The 13,794-nt window shown below is 38.4% G+C and overlaps 1 protein-coding gene across 5 annotated transcripts in view; it reads right to left on the bottom strand.

Moving 5' to 3' along the window:
* LHFPL2 (LHFPL tetraspan subfamily member 2) overlaps positions 1-13,794 on the bottom strand; it is a 117,745-nt gene that overhangs the window by 25,368 nt on the left and 78,583 nt on the right. The window contains exon 1 of one of the 5 annotated variants that reach the window (XM_048290520.1): positions 9,339-9,413. The exons of the other annotated variants lie outside the window; for them this stretch is intronic. The gene's annotated coding sequence lies outside the window, so the exon portion shown is untranslated. Of the gene's footprint in view, positions 1-9,338; positions 9,414-13,794 lie in introns of those variants that run through there. 5 annotated transcript variants of the gene reach the window in all.

The following is a 13,794-nucleotide window of genomic DNA, read 5'->3' as shown; positions in this document are numbered from 1 at the left end:
ATTGCCTAATGTACTGAAATGTTTTCCAATGACTGCTACCCATTATTAAACTTCAGATCTCCAACAATGTGTAAAATCTTGCTTTGCTATCTGACACAGCTGAAGTTTTCTCTTGTGTGTATATATATATATATATGTAACAAAAAATCTTGGAAACATTATATCCTTATGAAATAACTACATTCTTCCCAAATAAAAGTCAAATCAGGAGATTTATCTATTTGGACAGATAAAAGATTAAGGATGATAAAATTCTTATTTTATTTATAGTTAACCAGTAAAAATACTTACATTAAAGGTAAACTTCAAAAGTTATCATCTCACAGCTCTAAGAAAAAAACCTAAAACTGTAACAAATTCCACAATCCACTGAATAAATCATACAGGAAGAAAACCAGCTTCAATGCACATCCAGTGCCCTGCAAGTCTCCAAGCACCGTTGGATGAGCAGTGTCTACAACACTTGCAGATCATCAGCTTGTCATCTCTTGTGCCAAAATGGCACAACAGGCTCCCCTTTTTATCTTTATGTCAGAGAATACAATTCTACAGGAAACAGGAAATAAAATTCATTAATCTGTGTTCAGTGAATGCCATCTTTAGTAAAAATAAGGGATTGTTTCTTTTGGGATATTGTTTACCTTTTACAATTTAATTCATCCATCTGGTGTTTTGCATAGGATAAATTCCAAAAATACACTGGTTGGTGTACACTGCATTCACTTTACTAGGGTAAACCAGAAATTACCAAGGTAAAAACCAAAACTCAACAAGGCTGAATGAAGCGTCTGAGTCCTTGCTTGTGTGATCACTTTTTCCCTGGGCTTTCACAATGGCAGGAGTAACAGAAAAAAGCTCTCAAAGCTTTTTGGTGCAGCCTGGTCTATTTGCAGCACAGCCAGAACAAAAGATTTAACGGGACTGACTCATCATTTGGGTAATGATCTCATCTGAATTGAGCTGTGAAAATACCAATTTGCTTGAGATGATGTAACTGCTGTTGCAAAATCTAGATTCCTCAGTAGCTCTCCTAGAAAGAAGGCTTTGTTGTAAGACAGAAGTGAGAGGCTCTTCAAGCAGATGGTCCTGGGGATGCGCCCAAAGGCCAGTTGGTACATGTGCACAGCCAGGTCAGAGCTGCCAGCAGTGCTGCAGCAGCCTCCTGGCAGCAGGCTGTCTTCTCGCATCTGCAATTTGTGCTCTGTGCCCTTGCAGGTTCTCGTAGGGCTGAGATCCACATCAGCTGCTTGCCTTTGTGTTTGGAAAAACTCAGCATGTACCAGTCTTTGATGGTGAAGCTGTCACCACTGGCTTTGTTGCTGGTGTCATCTGCACAGCAGGTGATGCCTGTTTTGCAGCATTATTTTACAATGCTGTCTGGGTAATTCTGGATAGAGCACAAGAAAAAATTGCTTATCTTTCACCAAAATTCGCGGAAAATTCCATTTTCTCTGGACTGGAAGAGACAAATTGGTGCAGGAGATGCCACAAATGGTGGCAGTTGTGTTCCTCTGTGTTCAAGGTGTGTGTCATTGGCTTCAAGAACACTCACATTTGTTTACTGTGCATGTTTTTTCCAAAAAAAGGAAAGAACTACTTTGTTCCTTTTTTACTACAATCAAAATCTGCTATCCTATTTAGTGAAAGGGAACATAGAAAGCAGAAGATATTAGATGGCAAAGTTATCATTTTTTATTCTTCTTTCTTAGTATGGTGTTTATTAACATTACTTATTTTTGTACAGTTTCAAAACCAAACTTAGGGCGATTCCTGCCCTATAAGCAGTATGTGTATTTGCTCATCATGATCATGACCTTGGCAGTGTGACCTTGTAGCGGTATTGAACTCTCCAATGCTTTTACAAAATACAGAGAGTTACAAAAGAAGAGCATCAGTATTCACTGCAGGGTGTTTAACAAATTATCAGAAAAATTCTCAAGAGTCTTAGTCCTTTTACCTAGAATATGCTCAGTAGCTTGTCTCCCAGCTGCAGGCTGAAATAAGAAACTGCAGAAATTGTACAGTAGCACTGCACTGGAACCAAATACCACTTGCAGGATGTGCACACCCCAATCCTCTGTATTCCACAGACACTGTCTTGTATGCAAGAGGGCTTTAAACAGTAGAAACTGCAATAAAATATGCTGAAAGAACAAAAATGCACATAGCTCCTTTCCCCAAATGTGGAAAAACTTCTGTGTACCAAATTTTGGCTTTTTTATGACCTGTTACAACAAGATCATATACAAATGGTCTAGTTGGTTGGTTTGTTGTCAAACAAACAAACAAACATGACAGGTTAGGTTAGATCAGATGTGTGTGTCTGAAATGTAAAATTAGTATGCTGGTCACAGTCATACCTAGTAAAACAATCCTCTCCCTTGTTTTCAAACTCATATTTTTGTTTAAGGGGTTTTTTTTTCACAGGAAGCTATAAAAAGAAACAATAAGCAGAAAGTACTTAAACCACAAGCAAATGCAAGGAAGAGATAAGGTGAAATACTAAAAATAAATCTGGAGCAGTTGCAAGTGGTGAGGAAGCAAAGCAACAGTAAAACATCCATTTCTTTATGCAAATACAGTTTAAAAGAAAATAAATAAATAGGAACCAGCTGGTGAGAGGAAGAGCATGGTGGAACAAAGCACACTATGGGAATGAAAACACAGGCTGTTACAATAACCTGTACAGGAAAGCTGCATGCATAAGGGAAGGTCAGTGCAGTTTTACTGTAATCAGAGACAATAACAGTGTGCTACAATATGAAGAGGAACAATAGGAAAGTTGGACATTCTACTGTGCCTGTGTGGAGACTGATAGCTCGTTCATACTCCAAGACTCTCGCTGCTTACAGCCAACTCAGAAAGCCTGTGCCATTCCCCAAGAACACCCAGCAGGCCAGCTCAGCAGCACCACCACATCTTGACAACACTGGAGCAAAAATAAAGTCTGCCTGAGCTGGGGAAGGTCTGACACAAGAAGGTGTCCTAGCATCTTACAGATTCTTTTCAGCACTCACCAGCACAAAAAGTGACGTTACCAGAAGTCTTGTAATACAAATGTTAAATGATGACCTAGGAAAAGTGATGCTGAATTTTATAAGAAGCTGTAAAAGAATGGCAGATAATTTAAATGTGTGCAAAAGAATGGTCAGTCACTGCTTAACCTTTAAAAACTCTTGGGGAAGTTGTAATAAGAAGTTTAATATAAAAGACTGAAATTTATCAAACAGCAGTAACATTTCAATATTGAAGAATGTAGTGCTGGAGGGTAAAAGAATCAACCCTTACTCAACTAAGACCAAGAAACAGGAAACCTATGAACTCTTATAAGCAATTCCCTTAAAATCATGAGGAACATGAGATTATGGAAGTAAGTCTAACCTTTTAATGGACTGTTTCTTTAGAATGACATGTTAAACGCCAAAGTTTAAAATACTATTTCTTTGGGAGGAGACGACCAAGAAGAGTCTTCAAGCAGGCAGTGATCCCTCTGTGCAATTTAAATTATATTTTGCCTCCTGAAAATACAATGAAAAAATGCACAGAAGAACGCTGCTGAAGACAACTTGCGTTATGCTAAATCTGGATACATCATCCTGCAATCAAAGTTCAAGTAATCCAGTTTCCTAAAGCTACCATTGAAAGTCTTGTAACTGAGGGATCATAGCTTTCAAGAGCTGCTAGGGTTAACAGAAGATTCCCTTCACTCTGCAGAGTCATGTCCTGAAGATCATGATGAGCAAATACTAATAGTGCTCAGAAAGCTGGAATTACCCTAAGCTTGGTTTTGAAACCATCCAAAAACAAGCGTCTAGCAGCACTGCACTGAGAAAAATAATGATGACTTGTCCATTTCCTCATCTGCTTTCTAAGACAGCAGAGGAAAAAAGCATTCATTTAGGTTTGTTGGCAGTGTACTTATGTACACTTACCGTGCATGAACAAGCAATTCCTTTATAAGACAAATGAAGGATGCAAACAATTAACAGAGAAAACCTCAATTTGCCTTTTCTCCATCTCTGTCTTGGTAGATGTAAGTTGTGTTTGCATTAATAGTGAAAAACTGGGGATACTGCACATTTTTGAAAAGCATGTGATTGTAAGAATATACTACACTTTGGTTGATGAAGTGAGGTAGCATACAAAGAACATAGTTTTAAAAAAATATTCATGTTTAATTTGATAAAATTAAGCATAGAACAGATTTTTAAGTCTGACAATACTAAAACACATCAAAATTAATTCAAAGTCATGCTCTACCACAGTTTCTCAAGGAGAAACTGTTATTCCAATACACATAAAGTGTTATGGATGCTGTCAAACTGATGTTCTGTAAAAGCTAGACAGAAAAAGGAGAATACATTCCACCCACTTTTTCCCCCTGCCATGAAAGCAAGAAATTGAGGCCCATTTGTTTCCAACAACAAAATTCAGGCAATGCTCTCTGAGGTGGAGTGATGGGGTTGTGTATTTGGTTTTACTTTGAAAAAAATTGTTAGATATATTCTCCAGATATATAGATATATTCATGTGTAATATTATTTAGCTCCTAGTTAAAAAAACGTGACTTAAACACAAAACAAATACAGACTATGATACTGATCTTTGAACTGGTAAAATGCTTTCATGTACCCACCAGAATATTAAGACACAAATCCCTCTGGTTAGTGACATTGTCTGAATTCAGTTCCCAGAAGAAAGTAATACACAACACCAAGGCTGTAGACATATCAGACTTCTCGACTACAGCAAAACTTTTAAAATGGTAAATATGTTTGCATAGATTTTTTTTTTTCCTCCTGCAGAGAAAGACTTCACAGGATGTTGTAAATATTCAGATTAATTAAAAATTTTTAACTTAATTGCCAACAGTTTATGAACTCATCACTTCCATGAGGCCTGCCTTGCTATTTGACCACAGGAATAAAAGCTTCTTTGGACACTTAACAGGTATCTACAACTGTAATCTTGGAAACAAAATAACAAAGTGACTCAGTTACTATGTTTTCACTTAGATCGGCTGGTATTCAGGAAGTGAGACTCGCATTACTAATCATCGGAGAGAGCCCTTGAAATGATGAGTGACCTTTTAAAAGTTCAGAAGAATAAACATGCAATGTGAAATCACTGGGAAACAGCTTCTTAAAGAAAACAGGTAATGGAGAAACTTAGTTGAGAATGAATGCATATCTGACACATCCTGACTTCAGTGTTTTGAAGCCAACACGGCTGAGCACCAACCCTCTCCAAAAAGCAGGGCTGCTTGTTCTTTCTCTTCACAGTTAAAACCCATGCTTACATCATATTCACATTGCCTACATACACTGTTAACGCTAGAAGACTACGTATGTCAAAAAAACTCTTGTGCTATGTTGCCATATTGTGAGCTCAGACAGTAGTTTACACTAAGTCCACCAAGCAGCTATCAAAAAATACAAACAATTAGGGGCTTTCCAAAACTGCATTTCAAAAAGACAATTAAAAAAACAGAGTAAGCTAAAACTGATTAAATCAAAGGTAACCCTTACAACCTTTCACTGTATGGCAGGCATGATCTTTAGTAGAGAAATTCAAGAGGCATTCATGTAGAAGAATTTAATTTATTGAAATAGAAGTCAGTAATTGGATCTGCCTATAGTGACTGCATATCATAAACACAATGAACTTGAAGCCTTGGTGTATATCAAGGGCTATGAATTAACTTACACCAATGAGATTAACTGAGGATAAGGAAAAGGGCTCATAGGATACTGATGCACTTTGAAAGAGCTATGCTGCTTTCTCAGATAGAAATAGTACATGAGAAGGAGATAATCTTTTGCTATATCTCAAGAATGTATGTATGTGCTCAGATGTCCAGAGAATTGCAGAAAGAGAGATCTGGAATTTTTCTGCCAATGGAAAAAAAAGAGGGGGGTGGGAGTGGGGCAAGGGGGGTCTGGCAGGGGGATGGGATCAGAATGAACCCTACATCAAAACTGTTCCATTTTCTCCCTGTCAGAAAGGGGATGGTGAATGACGTTTTTATTTTTTAAAAACAATTGGAGCAGACACAGCAGAACTCTACTTAGTTATTTCCTGAAAGTACAACATAAAGTAGCATGAAATCAAAAAAGACAACATTCAATCAGGGCACACAGCAAGAAAGAGAAGTTAGGTATATAAGTACAGACTGAAGAACAGCTAGCAGTACTATAGAAAAGGAAGTAAATGTAAAATGGGTCACAACTGAGTAGGAGCCAAAAGAATGACAAGATGACAAAAGCAAAACCAGAATGTTCTAATTCAAAGATGTGTTAGTACTCCTACCAAAACACAGAAAGTGGTGATTACACGCACTTTGAATGCATCCAGCTTTTTGATTTACATTTCAGCAAAATATGTAGACATGACAAAAGAGATCAGAGGACAGCAACAAGAATAGCCAGAGGTCTTAAAAATGTGATGGGAGGGAAGATACAAGAAGCCTGAATTCATATAAAGTACTAGATATGATATTAACTGAAGTGATATAACTAGGACCCTAGAAATAGAGTTCTAGTTCACAATCAGTGCATAAACCCTTCATAGATTAATGTTTTGTCCAACAAACAATTTTGACCTTAAACACAAAACAGAAGCCTATTAGGGTAGTTGTAAAAATAACTGCAGTACTAAATAGAGCCATAAGAAAACATAATAGAACAGAAAAAATTCTGGGTAGGCTTACCACCAAAAAAATCTGTATAACGATTTTCTCTACCTTTCTTCCAGTTTCAAGTTTCAGCAAGAGCTATGAAAGCAGCTGTGGCTGGGGCAAGCTTGAATGGCTGGACAGAAATGTGGTAAGAATTTCAGGGTGAACTGAAAAGAGCCTTCTTTTACAGTGCAATCAGTCAAACTCGAGATTCATGCCCTTCACATGGCCAGTCTATAAATTACAGGACAATAAATCAACCAAATCAAAACAGGATGTGCAGGGCAGTTGCTGTGTTTCTTGAACACCTCCTCTGGGATGCAGATGCAAGACACCCAAGGGGGTTTGCAGTAACTTCCAGCCCAGGTGATGCATACGCTCAAAATGATCCAGAACTAATTATAAAACTAGGTCCTGTAACAAAATCTACTGCTTGGCTTCCTGACGACATTTGCACTGCGCTGCAGGAACCTGCAAGAAAACCTTTGTATGCCATCACAATCCAAGGTTACTTTTTTCTCAAGTTTTAGATATGTTAGCTCAGAGCTTCTCCACATTCCCTTTGGTAACAGCTAAGGCTGCATAAAGTAACAATGTAAGTGTTAGAAAAATGTTCAATTGACGCAGTTGCTTGTTAGAGAATTTCAAGTTGGGTAAGGGCATCCCCTTGCAGGAAAGGGGAATGAAAGTTGTTGCAGTTCAGCCTCAAACTCCATCACAGGTTCCCTTTATGCACCAAAATGTAAGTTCTGCCTTAGTACAGAGATTGTTCAACACTTTCCACTCTTAAAATGTATTTTCATTGCTTACAACTTTGCCAAAATAGCAGTTTGGGCTGAGACTTTCCACAGCAGATGCCTGCCTGAGGCTGAATTTTTTTGCACAAGTTTCAGCCAAACAATTTATATGTTCTAGAAAAAGAAGATACATTTTTCAGCATTAAAAGCTTTTGGTGACCTTTTCTTCAAGAAAAAAACTTCGTAAGAGTGGATAAAATCTTCTACTCCATCAGATGGTTCATGACACAGAGGGGTGCACATCTACCCTGATTTGGCAGCTGGAAGCCTTTCATAAGTTTGCCCAGTGACTTGAATCGCCATAGTCTGCATCCTCACTTTGCATACCTTTCTGTCAAGCTGGAGTCCTGACCAGACTAGCAAAGCAGTCACCTTCCCTAGGGGACAATATGTGATTTCAATCAGCTGTGCACCATGTCAGATCAGGGATGAAATCAAAGCTGAAGACAGAGAGTGCTTTTCCCTCTCCTGCCAGTGGCTGAGCTATGCAAAGGGCCATGCTGGGGGGATGCTTTAGAAAGAAACAGTGAAAGAACTTTACAAACTAATCCCAAAAAAAGAACACACCAAGCACACACAAAAAAAATAACAACAGCCACACCACATCTAGACTCTGGGTGGGCTGAAGGAATGAAGTGAGCTGGAAGAAGATTGACAGTCTGGTTCAGAGAGACAGAATTTGCTAATACACAAAACAGATAAGGTCTCTCCAGGAGGCACCCCAACCAGCTTACTCAGTGATAGCAAATGGGTGTTAACAGTAACAGATGGAAAGCACCTAGAAGGGTACAGAATTTATTTTGCACCAAGTACCCTCAAGTCTGGCATTTCCTTACATTTAAAACTCTTCATGACAGCATTCTTAAAGCTCCCTTGTTCCTTGTTCTGAATCAGTACTTTACAATGTCCACATATACATTGCAAAGAGTGAACTTAGATGCTACAGTGAAGCTAGCCTAGCAGGAGACCAAACATCATCCTTTTCTTCCCATTCCCTGAAATATTTTCCTTCTTCTCTTTACCATTGTGGTAGCCACTGGATTCCTCCATGAGGTGACTGAATCTGACAGTCCAGCAAAAAGTTAATCCGGAAGAGAAGGGTAGGAAAGAAAACCAGGAGGGAAGCACACAGGCATTTTCCCAGTGAGCAAGCAGAACTGGCTCCTAGTGAAGATGAAAAGCACCCCAGCTGGCAGTAGGAAGGCGGCATGACCACACCCCAGGGAGCAGCGGGGATGAAAGCAAGACCAAGACCTCCCACTTCTTTTCAGATAAAGGCCTTCACCATCACAAGTTGAAGGACATTATTACAAAAGTTACAGTGTGACATAACAATTGCTTAAATCTCCCCACTGATTGGGGCCCCTAGAAAAAGAAGCTTCTTTCAGAAAACATGTCAAAACTATTGATATTTCTTCATTCACAGTCACAAGTCAAGTCACATGCTGGAATGATTTCACTTTAGCAATGCTTCAGTGACTCATAGGCTGGTGTGCAGTATATTATCCACAAAGATCTCATATTTATTGTTTAGCTTGTATCTGTTGGTTGGAAAACAATATAGTTTTATGCAATCACTCTTATTTTTCTGTAGTTCAATCACACTGGTCCAATTGTATCCAGGGGCAGCCCACCCACTTCAAGATTAAAACTAGAAAAATAATTCTTCTGTTTTCACTGAAAGTTCTTCCTCCTTTACTCGACATTACAACTACACCCATTCTCAAACACTACACTCCAGACAAAGTTTTGAAGAGTTCTCTTCCTATTTTTTCATTCACAACAGCCTGCCAACCCCACCATAATGCCAAATTCTGGCAATCCTTGCAGTTTAAATAAATAAATAAATAAGCATTTAAACCCACCTCAAAAAAGGGATAGGGTGATCCAGCTCCCAGCTGCAACGCTTGTGTTTGAAAAGTGTTGCAGCATGTGGCCTGAGAAGCAGCACATCTGCCCCTGCACTGAACAGCCCAGCCTTTGTTTGGCTCTGACACTGAGCAGTTGGGCTGCTGTGAGCAGCCGGAGTCACACAAGAAGCCTGTGGTCCCCAAAACACCCCTCGGAGAGTGCTAGGCAAAACCCCCCAAAGTTTCAGAGAGACCTGGGGAGAACAGCTTTCCTCATGCCATGGGCTTGGAGCAAGGATGCTAATTGTAATCGTGAAGCTGCTGATTATCCTGAGAATGCAGAAAGACATGCACAACTCAGCTTTCCAAATGAGTCCCTGCAGGTCACTCCTTATTTCACAGAGAGACAAGTCTGGCTGTGGCCTCTCCCTGCCCCACAGTCCTTCTGGACAGAGCTGAGTCTGCATCACAGATCTACAGCATGAAGTGTCCTGAAGCAGGGAAGGGCTTGCCACACCACTCTCCAGCTACAGACTAGCACCATTCATCACACCAGCTGACAGGTTAGACTTGTGTACTTGGGAAAAAAAGGAAAAGCAACAAAAACCCCACCACACACTGAGCAGTCTGCAGCAAGAATCAAAGATTATTGCATCACATTCCTCTTGTGCTGCGTTCAGGGCTTTTTTGGCCTGAGGTCTTTTCCTGACCTCATCTACCATGACTATCCTCCAAGTCCTGTCTCAGAGCTCATTTCCTCATGGGAGCTCAACAGTTAGAAACTACAGCTACAGATGCACATTAAAAAAACTAAATATGCACACACTGTCCAAGTAAGCTCTCAAAGAATGGGCTTCCAGTTGGTTTACTTATCCAGTTCCAGCAATCTACTTTGTTCCAGACTGTTGTTCTTATCTTCAATATATTGATTTTATTGCAAGATGCTTTTGAAATCAGAACATCAGATATGACTTCCCAGCATAGGATTAATGACAGGAGGCCTTTGGTGAAGGTTTCTCTGAGCTCCTCAGAGATGGAATGCACTTTTTGAGAAACTCCATCTCTTTCTAGACTGTCGGGTGCTGAGTACCTTTAATATTACATGCTTAATTGAAAACACCTTTACACTCACTCATGTGAGTTGGGTATACTAATCCTGAACACCAAATGTGTCCTTGCAGATTACAGATTATAATCGGTAATCAGTGTTAACGTATATATTAAACACTCCAATTGCAATAAATATTTAGTTTAAAAATGTTGCAAGTGTGTATCACATAGAAAAATAAGGTACATCTGTAAGATATCTATAGGTACACACAGTAAAGAAAGCAACAAGACTCAGTTCCCATCAATTAATAAGAAGTGCACTAATAAAATTGTAGTTTAAAAAAAAAAAATTACATTTTCCTTTTTCTCTTCAGGAACAGCAGATACGAACTTCAGTAATTTGGTTTCCAGGTAACAGACAGGAAAGAATTTCTCTGAGAGAGATGAAAGGATTTAGGTAACACTGTATATACAATTAGAATTCCTAAATGTTTGTATCACTGGCAGTTCCTGTGAGTGCTGGGGAAAGATTAGACTTGATTAAATTGCAGACTGTGCAAATTTATTTATGGACTCAGTTGTGAAACACACAATAAAAATCTATGTGAGACAAAACTCAAAATTTTTTTGTAAAACATCTGAACTAAGTTTCCCAGGTATTTTCAACCTAAAACCCCATTGTGTTAATGTGAGCTGAAAACAAAGTCCTTTGAAAGTGTTAGATGGAGAAGTAAAGGGATAAGAAAAAATTACTTCAGTTCAAGAGTCTGAAGTAGATATTTCATGGCCTATTTGGACAAAATAGAGATTTAAAATGTGTTCATCATATGGTTCCAGTTCCACATGGGTAATGATGTATTCAGTTCAACTGCTGTTTATTTTCAGTACTAATTACTCATTAGCAGATGCATTTTGTCATGACAAGATTTTGCTATTGTGATAATATTTCCTGGGTAGTTTGGAAGTCCTACCATATTCTAAATCAGATGCCCAGAAGTTTGATTCAAGAATTGAAATTCTAAGGAAATAACCTCCAGCAACATATTTCAACAAAAAAAAATTAGAGGTCAGAGAGGGAAGGACACATAAACTTAGCAGAATGTTCCTTTTGGTCCATGCTTATCTTGAGAATTGTCCAGGACAATCAGACAACCAAGTATTCCTATTCTTCATGGGGAAAATGAATGTACTCATTACTGACAAAATAGGTTTTAAACCTAATCTAACAATACTGAATATAGATTTGAAAGTTGTGTGAGAGTTTACAGTCGATCCTGAAAAACCTGGATTTAACCTGTTCAACCCACTCCCCAGAATACTTTATAGGAAGGAGCACAGTCAGCCATATTTTAGATTTCAAACCTGTCAAAAAAGTATCTGACATGGATTTGGGTTTAAACCACTTACTACACCACGCTGCTGAGACAAAAAAGTAGTTTCTCTTCCTAAAAGAATTCAGACAGTCCAAAAGCAAGCATTTCTTTTCAGGAAGCTGGATTTAGACGCATTATACAAGATCCTCAAAATGCAGGTAAAAGAATAGCAAGCTTTTGCTGCTAACTTGGCATGTGAGAACAACAAAAACCCCAAAACAATTAAAATTACAAGTCAGAGCATGAAATATTCCCTCCTTTCATATTCTTTTGCGTTGTCTTGTGTCTAGGCTTTGAAAATGTCCTACACTGCCTGTGTGCCAGAGAAATTGCCTTTCCCACAACTCTAAGCACTTGTTTATGTGAAATACACTGCTGAGCTAGCCTTCACCCCTCAGGTCTAATCATAAATTATACTGCCAGGCAGATTTTGTAAAAGCTTTAGCACTGATTCAGCCATGGAGATTGAAAATAGAATACCAAAATGGAAAAAAGTGGTTATTGATGGAATATTCTCTTACTTAAGCCACATGTTAAGGTTCTCTAGCACAAATCCTGTTTTAGTCACACAGGCAAAAGACAGACGTCAGCCCTTCAGGGCCTTTCACAGTGTAACAGAGGCTGAAGAATTGAGTTAGCAAAAGAACTTTGAAAGTAATAAAGGGGCTTGCGTAGGGTAGAGCTAATTGGCAAGAAGAGTGCATAGTAAATGCCAATATGGGAAATGCTCTGAGGTGGGTGAAGCTGCCATTTGACGCCCAAAGTCCCAGGATAATGCATTAGCATGCACAAACAGAGGAAGGTCCTACGCAAAAGTAAGCATTTTCACAGTCTGTTTGGGATATTTCCTCAGCCAGCCACCTCATTCTCCTTAACAGAAGCCTCTGACAGTAAAGAAAGTAAAACATCCTTCCTTACTTTTGTTTTTGTAATACAAACATTATTCACATAGTAGACTATAAGAATATGCTTCTTTTAAAATTCTCCTTACTTACATAATAAATATACAAATGTGCCTGAGTTTTGTGTCCACAGCAATGAATCCCTGTTCTGCAGGATTAAAGATTACAGTGGGCTACTTAAAAAAACCCAAAACACAAACAACCCATTGAGAGAAAGGTGCTTCTTGCTATGAGGAGCCTGCAATTTGAATTTCAATGCTTCTAACATCCACTTTCTGAAAAACACCATTCACAACGCTGAAAGCAATCCATTATTCTTCAACTGTAGCCATCAACTAGAGCTGACAAATGTTTGAAAAAAATTTGAAAATAATATTTAAAATTTATTCAATTCCAAGAGTACTGCACTACTTACATTAGAATATATAGAGAAAATATACTCTCTAATCCCATAGAGTTAAAAGAAAATCACATTGGAAAAATATGTACAGCAGTTTGAAAAAAAAAATTTCTTCTGCAGTTTAGTAACTTCTATTCAGCTATGACACACCTTACTAAAGAACCTTTTAATGACCTTTAAGTTCAACATTAATTCGCTCTGTTGGTAGCTGTCCTCCAAAAAAAAAAAAAAAAAAAAAAATTAAGCTTCTCAGGTGTGGATTGAATTGATTTTCCTGTTCTGTTTCATTGCCATTTTAATTCATACCTTTCAATTTCTGTCTAGGTTCTTTCTATAGAGTTAATATAATATTTGGCAAAGAAAAAAGAAAGGATACTTGTATCCTTTCCCTCCCCTGTCACTCACCTCTCCCCCATGAAGAGCAATCTACAGCCTCTCCATTTGTCACTGTTGTTGCTGTCATCCTAAGAGCAAGGGAAAACTTTTTACATCTTTTAAGACAATCTTTTGGCAAGTCAAAGATAAGTCCTCACACAAGAAGCTGATGCCTGAAGTCAGATTTGTTTTCAGTAGGAAGTTTTTGTTTAAGTGGGAAGGATGCAAGCTTAATTTAAATTTACTTTACGCTGTCTCACAAGTTGATGAAAATTGCATTTAAAGCCCAAAAGTCAGTCCTGACAAAAGGAAGAGATTTGCCATGCTCATCAAAGCTTTAAATTGCCTCCTTCAATAGCTAGTATGAGAAC

Source organism: Corvus hawaiiensis, chromosome Z (assembly GCF_020740725.1).
Source record: "Corvus hawaiiensis isolate bCorHaw1 chromosome Z, bCorHaw1.pri.cur, whole genome shotgun sequence".
NCBI classification, from domain to species: Eukaryota; Metazoa; Chordata; class Aves; order Passeriformes; family Corvidae; genus Corvus; species Corvus hawaiiensis.
Note: the sequence above shows the minus strand (reverse complement) of the source record. Positions and strands in the feature narration are given on the sequence as shown.